At 40.3% G+C, this 20,839-nt stretch overlaps 1 protein-coding gene across 2 annotated transcripts in view; it reads right to left on the bottom strand.

Moving 5' to 3' along the window:
- Nucleotides 1-20,839, bottom strand: part of RASSF8 (Ras association domain family member 8) — a 111,343-nt gene that overhangs the window by 67,452 nt on the left and 23,052 nt on the right. The window contains exon 2 of one of the 2 annotated variants that reach the window (XM_080392880.1): nt 241-352. The exons of the other annotated variant lie outside the window; for it this stretch is intronic. The gene's annotated coding sequence lies outside the window, so the exon portion shown is untranslated. The remainder of the gene's footprint in view (nt 1-240; nt 353-20,839) is intronic. 2 annotated transcript variants of the gene reach the window in all.

Here is a 20,839-nt window from a genome sequence, read left to right on the forward strand (position 1 = left end):
TTTTAATACAAACAGGTTTTCTTGGCTACACCTAGTCTTTACAAGTAGAAACAGAATTATTCCATTATGGTTATTTCTGGCTCTTTCTCCCCCAGCCCTCTATCTCTGTTCTAAGAAAAACTCATGTCTTTTTGCTACCAGCTCCTGGTTTTATATTGGCAAATTCCAACAACTGAATTCCAGCCATCACAGCAGGGGAAAGAATCCCCCATATTTTAGAATGAACTTGGGACCTCCTACCTCAAGAGATGATGAACAAGGCCATCACAGCAGCGATGCTGCATGTTCCCAAGACAACCTCTCCTTAAACAAGGCTGCTAAATTGCACCAGAACCAGCAAGCACACTGACATCTGGAATTAAAAAGTGAATTCAGGCATAAAGATAGATTTCCAGAAGGTTTCAGCTCATGACAGAAGAATACGTCCAAATCAAACTATTCTCCCTTTTCACTCCTGATACTTAGTTTACCGACATGGTGATCATTAAAGGAAAAAAATATACTAACGAACAAACTGATACTTCTGTCAGATAAAAGAAATCCTAAAATACACAAAATTAGATCTAAGTTCTTAATTGCAAATACTTTCCTTAAATGTTTAGGAGACATCTCTTCTAAGTTAAGATCTCAGGCACTGCTTTAGAACCACCTTAGCCATTTTTTTGAACTCAAAATGTCACCTTGCTGTAGCTTACTTACAAAGCTTAAAGCTTTCACTTTATTTTAGTACTTTTTCTTTAAGTAATTTCACTTTAGTACTATTTACCTACCAAAACAGTTTACCTTCTTTCAAACTGCCAGATTACTGCACACACACACAAAAAAAAAGAACGAGAGGAGCTCTTTCTGCAATTTTGTTCCTGTTCATCCACATCCAGGACAGCCCCATCGCCAGTTGTGCTCACAAAATATATCACCTGTGAGGAAGATGATCACCGGCACTGACTGACTATCGCAAGCCTCAAATACCTACCTACAGAGAAGCGGACCTGAAGTTTAGTGCACCTGCTGAAAGCCAAACTGGCACCAGTGTTTCTGGTGAAGCTGTTCTACATGCAGAATAAGGACCCAAACATACCGAGTTAATAGCTCACACAGGCACTACTACACCAAAGAAAGAGTAAGTGAACACATTTCTGGCTACAAGTCTCTTAGCATAACACTGGTTCCCCATACACTTAACATACTTTTACTGTGTCACATTCTTGTAAGTTAAAGCGAACAGTACAAGTTACAGAAACGCAGAAGTGCCCGTCCATAAAGGGTACTTTCAAACAGTAATTGCAGTGATTATAATGCTCCTGGAAGCAGCTCTAAGTTAAAAGTGAAACACTGAAGTTATGTCTAAGTCATTAGGGAAAAGTTTCACTTAACCACCCAAAGCTTCAAAACAGAAGTTACCTTCTCACAGCAGAGAGTGCTTACTGATTGACTAGAGGATTGCAAGTTTCTCCCATCAACTAGTCTCGAACACACCACTGTTGTGCATTCTTTATATTCTTCATGATCTTCTCAACAACCCCATTCCACTTCAAAGCAGGGACAGCCATCAGTTCCTTCAGGGCTTCTTCCAGAAAGTTAAGCCTTCACCCACTTCTCCCTGGGTTTGGCATGGTCATTCTGCCGTTACACACTCCACACATACCAGGCCTAGGAACTCCACTTTGCTGGCAAGAGCATAACCAGAACTTGGAAGGTTTTCCTATTGAAATGATGCAGTTGAGTTCCAGGGTCACTTAGGAGTGCAGATTCATGATGTCTTTAGGTGTAAGTTGTTGCTGTAGCTGATGCATGCACAGCATTCCATGGCTGGTACAAGGCAAGGGAGGACACCTGCAGTACTGCACGGTCAGCTAATAAAAGAATGTCCTTCATAATCTATAAAAACACACTATAGTGAAGAAACTACCCCCATCAGGAAAGAAGCTATGATCTTACACATTATGTACAGGACAATTTGACAATTAGATAACCCGGCACAAGCTCTGAACATTTAGATATCTGATCTGTAAACAGTTAAATTTAAGCATCTCTCAGAAATTAAATGCATGAAATAATTCTAGCTATAATTTCTCAGTCTCCACTAAATGTGGTGCCAATATACCAAGACAACTTTGATACTGAAAGGTTTAGTGTAAGGGAATAATTTCATCTCCCCAAAGCCAGCCAGAAGCTGAAGCTGACAGACAAGAGTACTAAACTTCCAGTTTCCATAGAAATGGAATTTGGATCAGTACAGAGATTTCAGAATTTAAAACCAAACACACTCCATGTTAAAATCTCTATTCCAACATTCACTTTCCTGCGCAACAAGGGTTCAAGACAGACACAAACGCCACAAATTAGTGACCTAGTACCTCATCCTGACTTGTGGCTCCTCATTTTCATTTAGAGGCAGCCATCCCCTTCTAACCACGCACCATTGTGGTCAATTCAGTGGAAGTCAGACAAACTTTATAATCATGACACAATCCCAAAACTGTGCTTTTGGGAGGACAGATCAGTTAATAGCTGCACAATGCTAATACAGGGGAAATCAGTGCTTCACAGCCCAACACTGAACCACACTAAACCAGGAAAGTTGTACCATACAACTCAACCGTAAAGAACAATCAGTGGCGGGGGGTGTGGGGGGGGTGAGAATCTCATTTTTATTGTTGATATGACCTACCAGAAGAGCACAGCAACAAAACAGAGATTTTTAAACTGGAAATCTATCGCCTTTAGGCAAGAACCAAAAAGGTGTGTTGTACCACCCCTAATGCAATGCTTCTGCAGCAGCGATGGCCCAGTGCTGCAAGGGAGAATTCCAACTTGTTGGTTACAACTGCAGCATGCTCACTGGCAGCTAGAACGATTTGCCTATGGTATTTATGGCTCCTGTTCCTTGTGTTTGGCAAAAGCTGAGGAAGAGTAATTTTCTGGAAGTATTTACATTGATTTTGCAACTGATGACAACACTCCATCTGCTCTCAAACACTTTGGTGCCTCTGCCAATTTCTTTCCTAATGTATTGCTTTCTCCAAGCTTTGGCAAAGTTTCTCTAGTTCCTGAACTTTGTTCTTTCACCAGGTTTGAAGGGACCATTTCAAGTTATAAGAACTTGAGGTATGAACATCTAACCCTATGCCCTAATTGCAGATCAGCAAACAAGTAGACAGGATTTCAAACTACACCCTCTCAAAACCACCACCTCCAGAAGCCTGAGGATATGGCCGATACCTTCAACAGAGCTTTAAAAATCCCTGAAATAAAAGGGTCTTGAGGTCATTTAGGAAAAGCAGAAATTAAAAAGAACAAAACCCAATTCATTCTTCTAAGAAAAGCCCAAAAGCCCCCTGGAAATCAACATTTCACCTAGTATTTAAAAATGTAGCCAAGTAAAGCAACCTCCTCCCTACAGCAAACAGTGGGCTACAAAAACTTGAGATTTGAAGTTCTTAGCCAGCAAGCGCAATTCCATCTGCAAAGTTTGTGGTATAAATTGAACAGATGGAAGGATTCCATTTCCACCTGTCTGCCTGACCCCTTTCATACCGAGTCAAACACTACAAGAACCAGCAACAGCAAAGATTTGAAAGCTTGAATTTTCTTAACGAGGCAGAAGCATCCACAAGTAACTTCACTGCTTTCTCCAGTTTTTATTCAATGATCAGGCTACCTTTATGTCATGCGTTACAATTCAAGACAAAGTATTCCTAAGAAACATAATAGCTCATTTTATAGCATCACATAAGTGAAATACCGCAAAATCTGATCTTTCTAAGATCAGATACTCAATCCACCATAGAAAAATGGATTGCAAGGTCAGAGATTCCTGAAAAGTGACTGTAACTTCCAGCAGCTCATAGAAGAATTGTAAGTATTTAAACCCCAAAGGGCTGAGACAAACTGCGTAAGTTTGCTCATCTGTTTCATTTGAAAGTAAGTAGGTTACTGTGAAATGGTGTCCCTAAGAAATAATCCCAAGAGGATGAATGCAGAAAAATACTTTAATCCCTTTTGTATCATTACAAATGTGCATAGATTTATTTACTATTAGGCTCAGTCCAGAGATAACTCTGATCTGTTGTGTACAGGTCAGATTAGGCAATCTAAAGGTTTCTTTTGGTACAACACCTGTCTCAAATTATCTATCCTGCCTGTTGACAACAAAAGAAAGAATTTGCTTGTAAACACAATAATCCTTTCTTCAATGATTTGCTTTTTTCTTCTCGTTTCACTGACCACCTAAATCGAAGAAAAAAAGCAAATCATAGCAAGGTAAGAGTCAGGTGTCAGCCTTATTCCACTGCTGCAATTTGTCTTTGTTACTTTTAAAACTCAGGACCACAGTGATTAGCCCAGAAATAACAATGGATTTGAAATTAGCTTTTCTCTTCCAGGAGCCCCACAGTATGTAAGCAACTTACTGCTTCAAGTTAAAGGCTTTGAGAGAAATTAAATGCTGAAAAGGTTTTGAAATGACCAACTTCTTTGTATTTTGGCATTAGACTGAGGTTTGCCTTTGTATCAAATAAAAGACCAATTCAGCAGCTATATCAAATACAGCAGCTTGTTTTGGCAACCTCATTTTTAGGAGATCAGATTTAGCTACTCAGCTTTAATACTCTTGTTTTTGAATTAACCATCTGTTCTGTAACATTTAGACAGACCTAGTAAAGTAGGATGTCAGTCTCTCGGATCTTGGGGCTAGAACACACATACATGCCCACAGCAGGCAAAGAGAGCCCATCAAAACAAGCATCAGCCTTCCCAACTAGGAAGTTATCCTGTTGATTTTCATATCTAGTCCGTGGTATTGTTTTATCTAATTAGCAAGAGGAACTCAGGCCACCACAGTACATGTTTTAATTAACATAAAAAGGGAACAACTTTAAAAGGCTTTTGTAACAAAAAGACTATTTACAACAGCTGTAGGTCAGATCTTAATCTAGGCCCTTTTAAGAAGATTGCCAAAAATCTAACCATGCTGTTCCACTGTAAATTGTCACTGTAAAGAAAGTGCAGAATTCTTACATGAGAAGATGCACTTAAAAAGCTATCCATAGGCAATGATAGGTATCTTTAAAGTACAGTTGCTGTGAAAGTATGGAAGCTCCCCCCTCCTTTCAAAAAGGCATATACAAGCATACAAATGCTCTCTTAAAGTTATATCAAAAGCAACACCTGTAAACCCTGTCTTGTTAACCGAGTGAACTTTTAACAAACACTTTAATCAATTGATCCCTTTAAGAGAAACACACCATGAAGAAGTCATTTGTTTCTAGCAGACTACTGACACAAGTGGCTAAAAGATGGCCAAAGTATGCTACAGAAATATTTGACAAGCTCAGAGTTCCTGGATGTTTAAACACTCCTTTGCTATTTAAAAAAAACCAACTGTTCCCATACTACCAGTGCATTTCCATTCACGTTATCTCCAATATCATGAATACTATAGTTTGCAACTGATACTACTACAGTAGGCTCTCCGAGATTTAGTATGTCCTACTTCCACAACACTGTCAGTCATAAGAACTTACTAGTCCCAGACAGACACTTAACTGACCTCCAAGAGCTTCTTACCAAAGCCAGTACAAGTGCTTTTACAACAGCTCTGGCAACAAGCCTGCATATTGTAAGGCTGGTAGCACCAAAGTACTACAATGTGTATTTCAACTCTAAATGAAAGTCTTGCAACTACAATCCCTATAGATGCAGAGCCTACTACAATTAACTTTTGTTCCCATCCATCTTCACAAGAAAAATCTCAAAATAAAATCCATCGAAAGACCAATACAGAGCAATTTACATATTCCCTCACTCCTGCAGGGAATAACTTCTGTTCATTGCACACTAGCTTTCCACAGCACAGATGATCATATTTGCAGAACTACTTAGCAGTGGCTCAGTTCCACTGCAGCCCACCTCAACCAGCATCAGGCCGCTGTCCAAAATCAGCGTCATGTGTGCATATTCAGAAGTCCCATGCTCAAATTTCAAGTCACTTTTTACTTCTGCGTAATACACTGCTTTTTAGTGAATAAACTAAAGAGCTAAGCTATGAGCTTCCAACACAAGCTAGCAAGCAGTTAAATCAAGTCTTAACCTTTTACCAAAAATCAGGAAGCAAGACATAACAATTCATCAATAAACCATTCTGAGACACCAGTGACCCCAAATCACTATCTAATCTGGATTTAGAAAATAGACAATATCATTAGGACTGATAACTATTGATGCACATGACTACACCGTTAGTAGAGGATGCCAGAACATACTGCTATTCTGAGATTTCCCTTTAAACCTCCCCCTGACTCAGTATAGGCTCTATTAAATAAACTTTTTGTTTACTGATTTTTAAATTAAGAAACGAGAGTTTGAAATTCAGGTGCCTACACATAGGTAGCTAAACACATGCTGTGATGCTCAGGTATTTGCCAAACTGTCTAAGAACTGATGCTGTAGTTGCTGAGCACTTTTTTGCACAAGTGACCATTTAGTGAGTTTGCTTTGTGTTCCTGCTGTAGTTTCAATCCATCTCTACTCCACCTACTATTGCCTTATTGCAAGATTATTTCACCTTTAAGTAAAATAATGAAGAATTAACTTTCCCCCCACCTTTCTCTTAATAGTATGTTCTACCATTGTTTTACCAGGAGGAGGAAATAAATCAGGTAACTGAAAGGAAGAAATTAAGGTTTCCATGAAAAAGGTACACAAAGCAATGTGTTTTATCAACTGTATAAAATTTGCACATTGGTACTTGAACCAAAGGGGAACCCTTTCCCTCAGCAAATAAAATGGCAATAGAATGGTTTGATCAAGGATTTAATTTCAAGAAAAAATTCTGGGGATGTAGTACCCAGTGAAGCACAGGGTATTAAACATTTTTTCCCCTTCAACTTCATTAAAAATTTGTTCTTCTTCCACTTCAAAGCTTGTAGCTGAAGCTTGATTTATCCTGTTGGGCCTAGAGTGGGATGTTTCTGTAAGTCTCAGTTATCATCAGTGAATTACAGGCTCGTATGCGACAGGCTGCACAAGCCTAACTACACGCAGAAACACCCACTCTGCTATTCCTTCACAAAGGAAGTGGTGCGTGAACAAGCAGACCTGAAATCTTGGATCCATTATCAGGCATATGCTTTTTCCATACACACCTTACTCAAGTATATACATACACCAATTAAGAGAAAAATCTCATTGCTCCGTTCCTATAGAAAAATCTGTATTTTTAACTCGTTATAGGTCTCCTAAGGTGAATGTATAAATCAAATTTTGTTTAAAAGTATCCTGAACAAAAGTGGTTTTTTTCTTCTTAGTCAATACATTTTGCATTATCATCTCTAATGCTCACTATGTTTATAGCTTTTATCTATTAAATAATTCACAGGGAAATTCAATATATTATACATCTGTGACAAGTTTCCCTAAAGCACAGTTTATCTGCTGCACTCAAACACAGAATCATTAGATTCCATATAAAAATTCAGCTTCTGGAAAATTGAGAACTTGGCCTAGAATTTAAAGGAAGATCACATCAACTTGCCCTACTCCATCTATTCAAAGATTCTGCAGTGGCCAGAAAAAATGGACACAAAGTCCTGAATGTGCTACATTTATCCAGCAGAAGTATGTTATTAAAAAAAAAAAAACAAAACACAACTTAAGAGCACAGACTTATTTACACTTCTGGTTTAATTGCTGGAAGTATCAGGAAGGCAGTCTTATTACAGCTGATGGTGGTTGTGTGGTAAACACACCTCTTAAAGAAACGAGATAACAGAATTGTTCACACTGGAAGGAGCCCAGCCTCCTGCTCAAAGCAGCACCAACACTCTGTTCAGACCAGGTTGCTTTCACCAGCTGGATCTTGAAAACTGACTCAAAGGGTGAAAATGCTTCCCTAGAAAACGAAAACCTCTAATTCTTTAGATATGGTCATTACCAATGACATAGTTCAGAGATGATTCACTCAGACTAGCCCTAAGCCAGTAACAAATCTTGATCATTTTGTTAAATACTTTTACAGTTAATGAAGTTCAGAGTCATTCAATTACTCCAGTTTTCCAAAGCATTCCAAGAAGCATCCCCCATTAATGCTTAAAACATTTTTAAGTCAGTCATGTTCACTTACAAGTGAGTCATGGGTACATCTATACAGGCAGAGTTGAAGCTGAGTCTCAGAAGACAACTAGTGTTGACTCATTTAAAAAAGTAACTGGCTTTCTCACAGCCTGGGACCAGTGTCTTTATGTGGAATAAGTCAACTTGAATTTCATAGGAATAACCAATGCAAATAAGTTTGCATGTTAGTTTTTAATATGAATTATCAAAGTGGCATCACCTCCCCCCCTCAATTCAAGATACAACACAAATTAGTTACCACAGACAAACTCAAATAAGCAAAGACACAAAAGTAAATCACTTATGTAAGTGATTTGTGTCACAGTTTGCTTGGAGACGATGGCTCAGATTGACATGCACCACACCACTCTCTACCTTCTTCTCTACCAACCACATCTCTGATGCCTCAAATAAGCTTCAGGATTTATTCACTGTGTCTAAGGACATCTCACATGAAGACCAACTTACTTGTTCTTACATATAGCACAGTTTTAATAGCTTAATTTTACACAATTATTTTACACATAATTTTACAGGCCTACCTAAATCCATACAAAACCCCCACATCTGTTAAATGTTTGTGAAGCAGCTCATTTCATATATAGATCTCAGGAGATATAAGGTAAGTGACTTGATACATTTGGGAGTTTCAATACTCTCAGAAATACTAAACTTGGCAATGATTAATTTTAAAAAATAAAAAAAGACAACGAAACAGCCAGCAGGGTACCAAAGTATTAGCCTATAATCACAAACTGCATCTCCTCTTGCTAGCCCACTCTCAAGACCAAACCAGAAAAGTAAGAGGCAGGCAACTTGGTATCACACAGTTCACCAGCAGCACAGAAGGTCAGAAGACAGGCTTCTTTCCTGAGGGTGCCCTACAGCACATGAAACTACAGAGAGATCCTTATGCTCCCATCAACAAGCACTAAGGACAAGCTCTGTGTAGGGAAACGACCTTAGCCAGAGAAGAATGTTCTACTTGCTCTAAGGATGATTCTTCCTCAAGGTCTTCCAGATAACTCATGCTGTTGAAGCTTATGCAAATATTCACTATGTACCACTGCAGTCCTTCTGGACAGTTCATTTTGGATTAAGGCATTATATTCCATATCAGCAAAGCCATGAATAAAAGTCTTAAATAAAAGTAACCAAATTAATAAAATGATAGGACTTTTGAAATAACTGAGAATTGAACAAAAAAAATGAGATTTACATAAGAGGCAAACGTAGACACAAGTCACAAGTTCAGACATAATCAAGCTCTACCTCAGGTTCACAGACTGTCAAATTAGTCTGAACAAGTAAGTACTAGCAGTGGAAACAGTGTTATGAATTTCATAGACATGTTTGGCCTTCATTTTAGTGAAATTAAGTCACATGAGCAATGCACAGAAAGAACACATCTCAATACATGCACAGGGTTCAGTGTGAATAACGCCTTTGAGATGAACAGAAACTATTTGCATGCAAAGAGTGACAAGGAATAGAAGGTAACCAGTCAGACACCCTGATGATGGGCTCAGCATAGCAAAACAGAACCTAAAGTTCTTTTTATAAAAATTTCTCACAAAATACTCCCATCCATTTGCTACTGTATGAACTCTAAAACACCAAGAGTAGAAGCTTGCAAAATAGTATTATTTGTTCTTTACTTGTGATCTCTTTTGAAAGTCTGTATTAATTCTCAACATCAAGAGTAAATCCATTGCAGGAAACTATGACCAACTTTTTCCTAAAAAAGGGCTATAAAAATACACAGAAGTCAAACTACTCACTGGATTGCCTTGGCTTTAATGTCTACTACTAAACTTGATGTTTAAGTGAAAGACCCATGTGGGGCCATATAGCTATTTGTTTTTCTAATGACACTTCAACAAGCACAGGACTGGCTATAAAGAACTGGTTGCAGAAGTTAGTAAGGCAGGGAAAACACACAGAGCAATATGAAAACAGTGGATATACAGCAAGATTATTTCAAAACTCCATCATGCATAAGAACACACAAACCCTCATAAAAAGCCCTGTATGCCTTAACAGCATTAGACCACTGGTCATTGCAGTAGCTATCTTGTAGGAAAAGGTAAAGTAGGAGTTGCAGGAAAAGATGTTATAAGAGTAGTCAGAATCTTATTTGCCACACAGCATCTAGGTACCGACTCCAAAACTGCACTTTAGATACATACTTCACAGCTACTAGAATCAACAAGGTACGCTAACAATTCACCACTACCTCTGAAACCAATTAACAAGCTTGTAATGTAAATACCAAATCTTCTAGTTGGCACTTTTGACATAACCGTGTCTACTTACAAGATGAACCTTTCCTTTGACACTTGGTCCGTAAAAGGTTGTTCATGAAGTTCTGTTGCCAAGTATGCCATAAGAACATTAAGTTTTAGATTTCTCTTTGCTTGAGCTTCTTGCCAGCAGAGATGCTGTAGTTTAGCTACGTGCATGCTGCTATTCCAGCTCAAGGTGTTAGGTAAATCAGGTTAGCTTTATATCTTTTACAGACGTTTTACTCTGACTTGTACAACAGCCACAGCATGCAGGTACTGTTACTAACAGTTATAGCAACTCATAGGTGGCATCTTGTTTGACCATCATAACCTTACATTTATGCCTTTGCAACTTCAAAATAGCATCTGGCTGTTAAGCATTTCAGAATACTGTAAGAAGTAGTTCTGTCAACACGCCAGATACTCAGGTACTGGGTTGCAGAGCAGGACTTCGTTGCAGTGCCATCTTTCTGGGATTGCCAGTCTCCATGACTCTGGACGGGACACACACATATCAACTACTGATTTAAGGTCTAATTAGTCATCTAGTAGCTATACATTTTACTTTTTCATTGAAAAAGCCAATGAAGGAGTAATTGGATATCCAAAGGAAGTTTGCCCTGTAATATTTAACTAAGGTTTATACCATGAATGAAGCATCTCATATAGCTCCCTTCTCAACACTAAAATCAAATCCGAGATTCTTGCCTGCCCAGTACTTGAAAACCCAGCAAACAGGCTCAACAATACTGCTATACATCGTGACTTCACACTTTATGATCATCACAGGGGACTGAAACAACACCATCCACTAATTAGAAAGCCAGTCTTTTTCTTTTTTCCATTACATACCAGTTTCAAATGGTGTCTAAACTTCCTAGCTGTGGGGCTCAGAAGCCAACCTCTTCTTGTAAGCCCCAGAGCTGGAACCCAAGTCCTGTTGGGCTTGGGACTCCACATGGGTGATGGTGCATGAGGGAAGCATCCTCTAGTCACAGAAGCCACCTACCCATGTCATTCCATTGGGCAACAGGATCCATTCTTAAAACTGGGGGATGATGAGAAATATCCCACCTGATGGAAAGCTGGGAAGCCATTACCCACCTTTTAATGTCGGAGAACACTCTACAAAAGGAATGTAGGGAAGACATTTCAGATATCGCAGAACAATCTTCTCTCTTGTTTCATTTTGTACTGTCTTATAGCAGAACAATCTTCTGCCTACCACATGCTTTGTGGCCACGTGACAAAGAAAAATAAAGGTATTCTTAAAAATGGTGTATACATTGAACGCTGTTCTCATTCATAGTAGTCAAGTCGAAAATAATGGAGGCTAGTTTGAAATGTTGTCTTCCAAAGTAAAACACAGTGTGTCCAGAAATCATCATGGACTATTAAATCATGGTCAGAGAGCATACAGATTTCTAATTATTTAGGCTTCCGCATATGCTTCTAGAATGACAAATATGAAGGGCCCTACAAAACAGGAAAAAATGAAGCATATATTTAAAGAAATCCAGCCATCCTTTTCTCTGCTACCCACAATTAAAGCAAATATGTTTTTACAAAAAAACAATACTGTCTCAAGGTAACAAAGCATTTCTCAAGCAGTTAGGAAGCCATAAACTTAAAATAGGAAAATACTTTTGCCATTTCCTTCTATTATGTCACATTTTTATCTTACAGTGTGCAATTACATGTAAAAAGCCATTAATGTCTTCTACACAAAACAAAGTTTGAACTTAACATACCCTTACTATAGTAGCAGTTTATGCTCAAGGAGGGAAACACAGGGCTCTTACAACAGGTTATATTGGTATATTGTAATACTGCAATATAGCCACTGCAGTTCCTTGCCCTCTGCTGAGGATGGATATTTTTGTCATGACAAGTAGTATACATAGAAAATATTAACCTGCCATAAGCATTTTAGTATTAGAGAAAGTTAAAGAAAAACACAAAACACTAAGGAATTTGACTGTATTTGACTTTCTAAACATCTGTAATGGTTAACATTTCTAATCAGCTCCTGGAAAAATAATCAAAGCTGAAGAGTGAAGGGAAAAGCAGCAGATACACAAAACTAAGAATCTTGTCAAGAAAGATAAAAACATGGTTAGAGGTCAGTGAAGGACATGGGGAGGCAGGGGAAAATTCTAGAAAAATCCTGGCTGGGTGTTCCTATAAGGGTAAGGCAGAGAGCTGCCAGCCACAAACACGCTCCCTCCTGAGGCGCAGGGGGAAGGAGCACTGACAGGATGTCAGGATCACAACAGGACAGGTGCTCCATGTAAGTTAAACCCAACTCCTGGACAAGGAAACAGCAAAGCAAGCGTGTTCCCCACCCCCGGCCCCTGGCTCCAAAGAGCTCAGCAGCAGAGGAATTAGAGGAATGCCTGTATCTGCAGCTGTGAGATATGTAACAAAAGTCCCAGTATCTTTTCCTCCCATCAAAAAGCAAATGCTATGCTCCAACCACAGAAACACCTAGAAAGCCACCAGTTCATGAACAAGTATTTCGGAAGCCTTATGGCAGAGCAGAAAGAAGTGGCAGTGCTGTCGGACGTACAGAGCTCACAAACGATGCTTTAATTCAAAGTGTTACCAGAATGACAGTGGGTGCAGTGGGAAACTGTCAACATAGGGTTAAGGAAGAGCCCCGTATTTTAATAGGCTCATTGCAAATTCAACATCTGGCAACTTGGACCAGGAGAGGATATCCTGGACTACAGAGACATCTCCACAACAGGTGACATAAGCAGGTGGCCTCCAAGCAGGACACCAGCCTGGAGTAGCATTTCCAGCTCTCTGGTGCCATGCCCTGTAGGCAGGTCACACCAACAGCCCCCCAGCCATCCCACCCAGCCACCACAGGGAGGGGAGCGCTCCCCTCACCAGCGCTTGCACAGTGCCGAGCAGCAGAGGTCGAGATCTCATTTAAGTCCTCCAAATACTACAGTAACAAATCACTGCTGGTGGGGTGTTTGGCAAGGCATCACAAACAGAAGACCAGCAAGTCCTAAGAGACTGAATACCCCCCAGAAAAAAAAAAAACAACAACCCACTTTTTAAGAGTTTAAGTAAAACAAAAAACACCACGAGTACATTTTAAGAGTGTGATTCTTGACTGCTGGTGAGAGCTGAGCTCCCTCCCATCCCACCTAGGAAAGGTGAGCCCCTTAACTTCTGCTCCAGAACGTGACCAACCCATCGTGCACAGAATAGCAGTTTGCCAACAGCAAACTCACAATCAAGTCTTCTCCTATAGCACATACCACCTCTTGAAGGTATGCTCCATTTATCTTCTAGCCTTGCCTTCAGGGATTGCAAGTGCCTCTCTGCTTAAGTAAAAAACACAAAGGAGGCAAGTCTGCTTTTCCTGCTAGTAAGCAGTAGGCCTAAGGTACAATATTAACTTAATTCCTGAGTTATGAGGACAGACTGAGTTTTCTTGTACCAGATCACCCTTGCAAATGTCCACCCTACTTGTATTAAGTTATCTAAAGAGACTTCTCCACAGTCTCACGCAGAATAGCTTAACTCCATGTATGACTGCTGTATTCTGTATCAAGTTGGTTGCCTTCTGATCTGGTCCCAGGAAACAAAGCAACAGTCACATACCATATTTGTTATGTCAACTTTGCACATATTTCATTTTGTCATCCCCTTCAGTCTTCCACTCTTGGAAGAAGAAGAAAAGCCCAAAACTTCTTATTTATGTTATATCTGAGTTTGAAACAAAGGCTAAATTCACAGGACATGAGGTGAGCAGGTAAACTGATAAGCAAATACAGGTATTGCAATGAAAGAACACCAGTAATTAGACAGAAAATTACTTTCCTATTCAAACTATTTCATAAATTCTTGTTAAATCAGTCATTTTCTGACAGATCTTGTTCACTAGAATGAGTTCCGGTGAAAGATTTTACTATGCTACTTAGACTCCTTTAAAAAAAAAAATCAGTGTTCCCTTGTATGATAAATCACCTTTGTTATCTCTTTGGAGTATCAGGTTACCAATTCCAATCCCATTAATAGCACGAAAACATTGCATTGTATTCAGTGACTGTTCTTTGTTAGTCCTGTTGCTCATCAGTGCCGATTCCACTACTTGAAATATAGTCTCAAATGTACAGCTCATCCATTAGAAGTTTCTGTCCTTGCTCCAAAGGCTTTGACTGACTCGGAGGCGTGGATGAAGCCCAAAGCAAGTGCATGCACCCACACAACACACAGCAGTCCTAATGAGTAAGAATGTGTTTTTAAAAAAGACATACCATCACTTTCTGATGGGCAAGGACAAGGGCATTCCACTAATGCCATATATTTCTCTCTGGATGCCAGTTATTCCAGGTAGCATTGCCAGTTAATCTTGCCAGCTATACAGCTGCAAAGGCACATTAAAGCATTTGGTATATTAATTCCCAATAGCACCTTTTAAATACTTCTAGCTGTGGCTAATGCTTCCTACTTTCTTCTCCAGGAAGTTTTAACATGTGTAGACATCTGATCAGTTCCTTCCTTTCTTTCCTTTGTACATCACACTGAAGCAGCAGAAGCAAGACAAGGATCAATCTTACAAGTCTTTAAGAAGTACTGGCCAAAAAAGGTATTTGTAACTGGGGGATTTACACCTAAGAGTAATCTCCCCTCTACCTGCATTGAAAACTGCTTTCTTTATATTGTTCACTTAATGCCACACTAGTCAGAGTTAATGTTTAATATTAATCTATTGGATAATAGCTATAAATTCGCTAATGGCCAAATTACATGCAGCTTTTCTATGGCTTTAAGCTTAGTATTAAGAGAAACTGAAAAAAATATCTTCTTCAGAAAGCAACAAAGAATGCTTTGCTCTCAATCTCGTTTTACTTAGGAGGTGGTCACAATCAGTACAGGCATGGCAGGAGGGAGGGGAAGGGAAAGGAGAGAAAGCAGATGTGATCTGTTGAAGATCCCCAAACAGTCCAGTGACAAGAACAACAGGCCCTCCAACTCCTAAAGACACACTGTCTCCCCACTTTGGCACAGACGCAAAACATCTGGCTGCCTAGTGGCATTACAGCCTTTCCTTATCCGTGCTCATGAAACTGCTGACTGACAATAAAACGTAAAGTTCCAAAAGGTTGTTCCGGAAACTCCAAAACCCCTTTGAATAATGGCTTGAAAACACTGACAAACACTTCAGGAGTCCAAAAATCTTTTAGCAAAAAACTTTCAGTTCCGTTTAAACAACAGTAAGTTACAGCTCTTAAGCTAGAAGACTCAAGGTTACACCTAGTACAGCTTTCAAGGCAAGTAAATGAATTCAAACTACAATGTCAACCCTGGAGCAAGGGCAGAAGCTGGATAGAAGTCAGTTACATTACATGTTTCTAGAAGTTTCCCTCCACTTTCTGCTCAAAGAGGTAGTACAGAATTAAAATCTGACATTTCAAAACACAAAAAAACCATCACAACTGCCAACACCGTGAGAAAGAACTATCCTTTCAAAGGTATAAATGTCATATCACAGTACAGAGGCAGGAGTAATACTACAGCAGAGGACAAGATTCAAGCTTACCTTTAGAGTTGTGCTGCTTGTTTGCAGGTGAAAAATTCTGAAGCACCTCACAATTTTTCAAAACTCAAATATCCTCTTTATCTTTATATCACCTGCAAGATCATTTTTCATTCATAAAGAAGGTTAAACCCTCCTAACTGCAACATACATTACTATCTACAGGACTCACCCCAATCTTCAAAATGAATGTCAGTACCACATAGAAAAACTTCAAAAAATTATCCAATAGTTTCCTTGTAGTCTCTCTGTTCATATTCCCCTCTCAATTCCAATATCTAGGACTACAGAGAGCACACAGGCCACGATCTGAAGAATCGGTTGGCAGCCACAAATTGAGACCCATCTTGCACAGTGGACTCCAATATGAGAATTTAAATAAAACTTATCATAATACTTGGAATCGGCAGCATCCTAGGGTATCATAATGCTCAAGTAGACATGAGGCGGTTTATTTGTTACCGTGGATTTAGGTGTGGAGTGTTTCCCAAATTCAATCTGAAATAACACATTGTAATCTGCTCTGATTTTAGCTTTACAAAGTAATATTTTCAGAACTAAAACTAATTCAGTAATGTATATTGCTACCGCTGCAGATACTTGACTGATCTGTTAACTATCCCATGTGTTTTCAAAAAAGATAATTAACTTTTTTAATAATTGTTTACTCATTTAAACAACAGGCCTAGTTTGTTACATACAAAGAGGAGGCTACAGAGATGACGTTCTGTCCTCATCACCATTCTTCCCCTCTTGTGCTAAAGATAGCATGAGAGAGTGAAAATAAATAAATCTTCAACAGCATTAGTACCCAAAGTGGCAAGCCTCACTCGCTGGCTGGGACAGCAGGGGGGCTCTGACCCATAGAGGGGAGGCAGCATTTAAGCCTTCCCTAGGTGGTCTCTTTGCAGCAGGCTCTATTCCCAGCTGTAATTGCTTGTCAGCCCTAACTGGATGCCCGAACACTCTGGAATAGTTCAGCAAAGTATTTAAACAGATGGATGGTACAGGCCACTGAACAAAACTCATTTTTTCTCTGGCCGTGGCTCTCTTTCAGTGCATTCCTTTGAAGTCTGTGCCACTGAGGAATCAACAACAGCTGAGAAACATGTGTTATCATACAACACTGAGCGCAGCAACAATATTGCACAGCAAGACACTTTTGTTCAATAATCCTGGACTATGGAAAGCATTACAATGTCTTTAGTTGTGGGTAAGCCCTTTTTCCAAGCACAACAAGAAAATAAACAGATTCCTCCCCCCTTTAAGCAGCAACTCAAACGTAAAAAGGTGAATTAAGTGGATTTCTCAAGTGCCTCCCAGCTGAAAGCTTACAGTGCCTGCCTGAAATACTCTCAGATAACATCAATATGAACAGCATTGAATGTAACACAAAGATGACTAACTAGATGCTTACAGCGATCCCAGTGAAGCCACAGCCCAGAGGGGCCCAGTCTGCAGTTCTTGTGCCAAATGAGACAAGCTCCTATCAGCTACAGGTCCAACCCACCTTCCTTTCATGAGCAGAAGTTCTGCCATCTAAACTTCATAGGTAAGGAACTGGAAAGAGAAGCAGCAGCATGGCACCATCCACACATGGAGGCCAGCCTCCTCCCTCCCCACACTTCATTGGTATTGAGAAAGACAACCTGCAGTCCTTAGAACAGTAACAGAAGACACCACAAACACCCTCTCATCAGCCAAGAAAACTATTCTTGTCAAAGTTGTGAGATCACCATACACTTTGAAGGGGGGCTAGGAAGGATGGGAAGAATTAGTTATTTATGAAACTGAATTTGAACCTAGACTAACTGTCCAGATTCAGAAGCATGGAGCAAGAGGACAGCAAGTAACAACCCAAAGCTGACGCAGATGCCTAACACCGAGTTCCTATAGAACCAAGTCTCATTTTCACTGAAGAGAGAACTACCTGCAAGAGGGTAGAGCCTTGCATTTACAAAGTTTACAAGTCTCAAACGTTAGAGGGAGGCGGGCACTGAGATTATAAATCCCATTACACTGTAAAGTCCCAACCCTGGCATGACAAAGATTACAAGAAAACCTGAGCTTTCAGAAAAGCCCTAGAAAACTATACATTTACATTTAATTTCAAGATACAGATCTTAAAGACTTAAAAACCCAGGCAAAACCCTAAAATTAGAAAGCAAGCAAAAAACCCACACATACTAAGCCAATCTTATAATTACAGAGCTCACAAAAAAAAAAAAAAACACCAAACAAGAACTGCATGCATCATGCTGAGGGGGGTCCTCAGCCCAGTCCCCACAGGACAGTTATCCACCCTGCAATTCAGTTTAATAGTTTCTGGAGAAGCCAACAGTGCCCTTCAAATTCAGCTTGAGGCAGATTGTTAAGGTACCAGAGAAGAAGCATGCACCAATATTGTCAGAGATACACAGGGGATAAAAATAACTCTAGTCTCAAAATCATTACAGCATTGCAAAAATCTTACGCTGCTCTCAGAATAAATAGCGATTATCAAGAGTTTTACTTCACAGCTTCTGAAGAGTGAGTATTAACACAAGCAAGACTTACCACCCGACCAGCATTCAAAACCACAATTAAATGTTTAAGGGGTGATACATTTACACGTTAATTATTCTTAAAATCGTGTGTAAATGCACTTGACAGAGATTCAGGAAAATCTCCGTATCCTATGAGGTGCAGGCAGGAAGGCAGCTTAGGCAGAGGTCATACTGCCATGCGATGGCAGAAGCAGGAACAGAACCCACCATCCTCAGTGCTCAGCCCCGCACTTGAGAAACTAAAGCTTCTTGTATATAATGTGTTCCTTTTCAGGGCTTCCCTCAAAAGGATTTTAAAAAGTGATGCTAATCCAATGTAATTTGGGTCTTTGGAATTATCGGTGATGTTTCCCCCAACAGTCTTAAGTCACAGTTCTAAAAGACTTAAAACTTCCTGCTAGTGTGAATTGTTATTTTTCTCCTATTTCCTCCCTGTCCCAAACTTTTTCATCTCCAGGAAAGGGGGGAGGGGATATTTAATTCAAACAACCGATTGATTTCTGTTGGGCTTGTGAGGGTGGAGAAGTACTGAGAAACCAATTAAGTGTCAGAAGTGAACCACCTTAACTCTTCTCAGCTGTCCTAAAGGGCATACAACTAAACACTATGAACACCCAGCAGTCACTTCAGTTCCCTCAGCAATTTCATTACATATCAAATAATTTTTTGCTACAAGACACAAAAAGTACCTCTAGTTTAATGTCTAGCCTACTTTTTAATTAGATATGAAACAAAAGTCTATCTGAAATGGTATTTTCTTTTTTCTTTTAAGAAAGAGGGGAAAAAAGCAGGGCTTACTTGATTTGCAATTTACCCACATAAGCTTGTAGTCTTCTGGAATAGTTATCTATCAGAAGAGGTAACAAAACCAAGATCCATATTGTATCCTTCTGACCTAAAAGGTTGACACTTTATTCATGAACTACACATTCTCTACTGAAAGAGACATCACCCTTACTTTTACAACACTTAACACAACCACACCGCCACCAAACACAATTAACTGGCAGCTAGAAAACTCCTAAAACAGGTGTCTCCGCAGTAATCATTAGGCAATTGATTTACTCGCTCTCCACAGCCAGCACATAATTTTAACATGTGATGCTGACTAGAGCCGAGGCAGAAGCTTGGGAGGTCCAAACCAGCCCTCACAGACCCCACGGCAGCACTTTTTGACGGGGTTCTAAGCAGTTTCCAGTAATTTTGTTCATGTGTCAGCCTCCAATGTATGTTCAGTTTGGGCATGGAAAGCATGACAGGTGTAATTCTAAAAAGGACACTGAAATCCACAATCCTCACCCCACTTCTGATTTTACACACCAATGAAACCTACGAGCAATATCGAACAGCGATTTAGCACACAGCTCTGCTGGCATGTGAAAACATCGCTTTGCTGAACAGAAAATGGGCTGGTTCACCCCCGGCTCCGACAGCCCCAAAGCAGACCCCGGACCAGACCCTTCCACACCAGTTTAGAGCTGCACAAAGCAGGATCCATTTTCTTATCCTTTAAAGTTCATGACTCTATCGTCCTACTGCACTGTATTCACTTCAGCTTTTCTCATCAATAGTCTCCCACTCTCCCCCCCCCCCCCAAAAAAAAAGAAAAAAAAAGTCTCATACACTCCCTGCTGGCAAGACTGATTTCCTTTTAATCTTTTCTTACTTGGGGGGGGGTGGGGCAGGAATAAGAGAGATTAATTGTGAAATAAATCGGCACTGTCTGGAGAGGGAAAAAAAAAAAAAAAAAAAGACCAAAACAAATAGTCCACGTCGCATAAAAAAAAAGGTTTAATTTTCTTTGCGGGGACAGCAGGGGGAATGGGGGGGGGCGGAACCCTCCTACTACAAAGATTTCCCTGTGTAAGAAAAGTAGCTTCCGAACTCCCTCAAGGACACAGAGAAATATCCTTTACTTTTCCGCACCATGCCCGAAGGAAGGAGAAAGACAAAACACCAGGAGAAAGGAAAAGCTGGAGGAAGCTGGGGAAGTAGCGAAGGAAGAAGCGAAAGGGCAGGAACGAACGCGAACGGGCAGGGAAGACGCGTACGAGTGAACGGGAGAGCCGAACGGGGGAGGAAAAATATTGAGAATCCGCGGTGAGGTGGGCAAGGGGCAACACGGCCGGGAAAGTTGGCGAGCGCAGGCAGAGGGGAGAAGGGGGCAGCGGGAGAGGCGGCAGGGAAGGGTCACAAGCCCCGCGGAGGGGACGAACCGAGACGCCGGGGAGACGCGGCGCCCGAGCGGGACAGAGCCGGGTGGGCTGCGGCGGGGGCGGCAGAGGCGAGCGGGGCGGCGGCGGCCGGGGAAAGGGGAAAGGGGCGCAGGGCGGGCT

This window comes from Falco punctatus, assembly GCF_963210335.1.
Source record: "Falco punctatus genome assembly, chromosome: 6".
NCBI lineage: Eukaryota > Metazoa > Chordata > Aves > Falconiformes > Falconidae > Falco > Falco punctatus.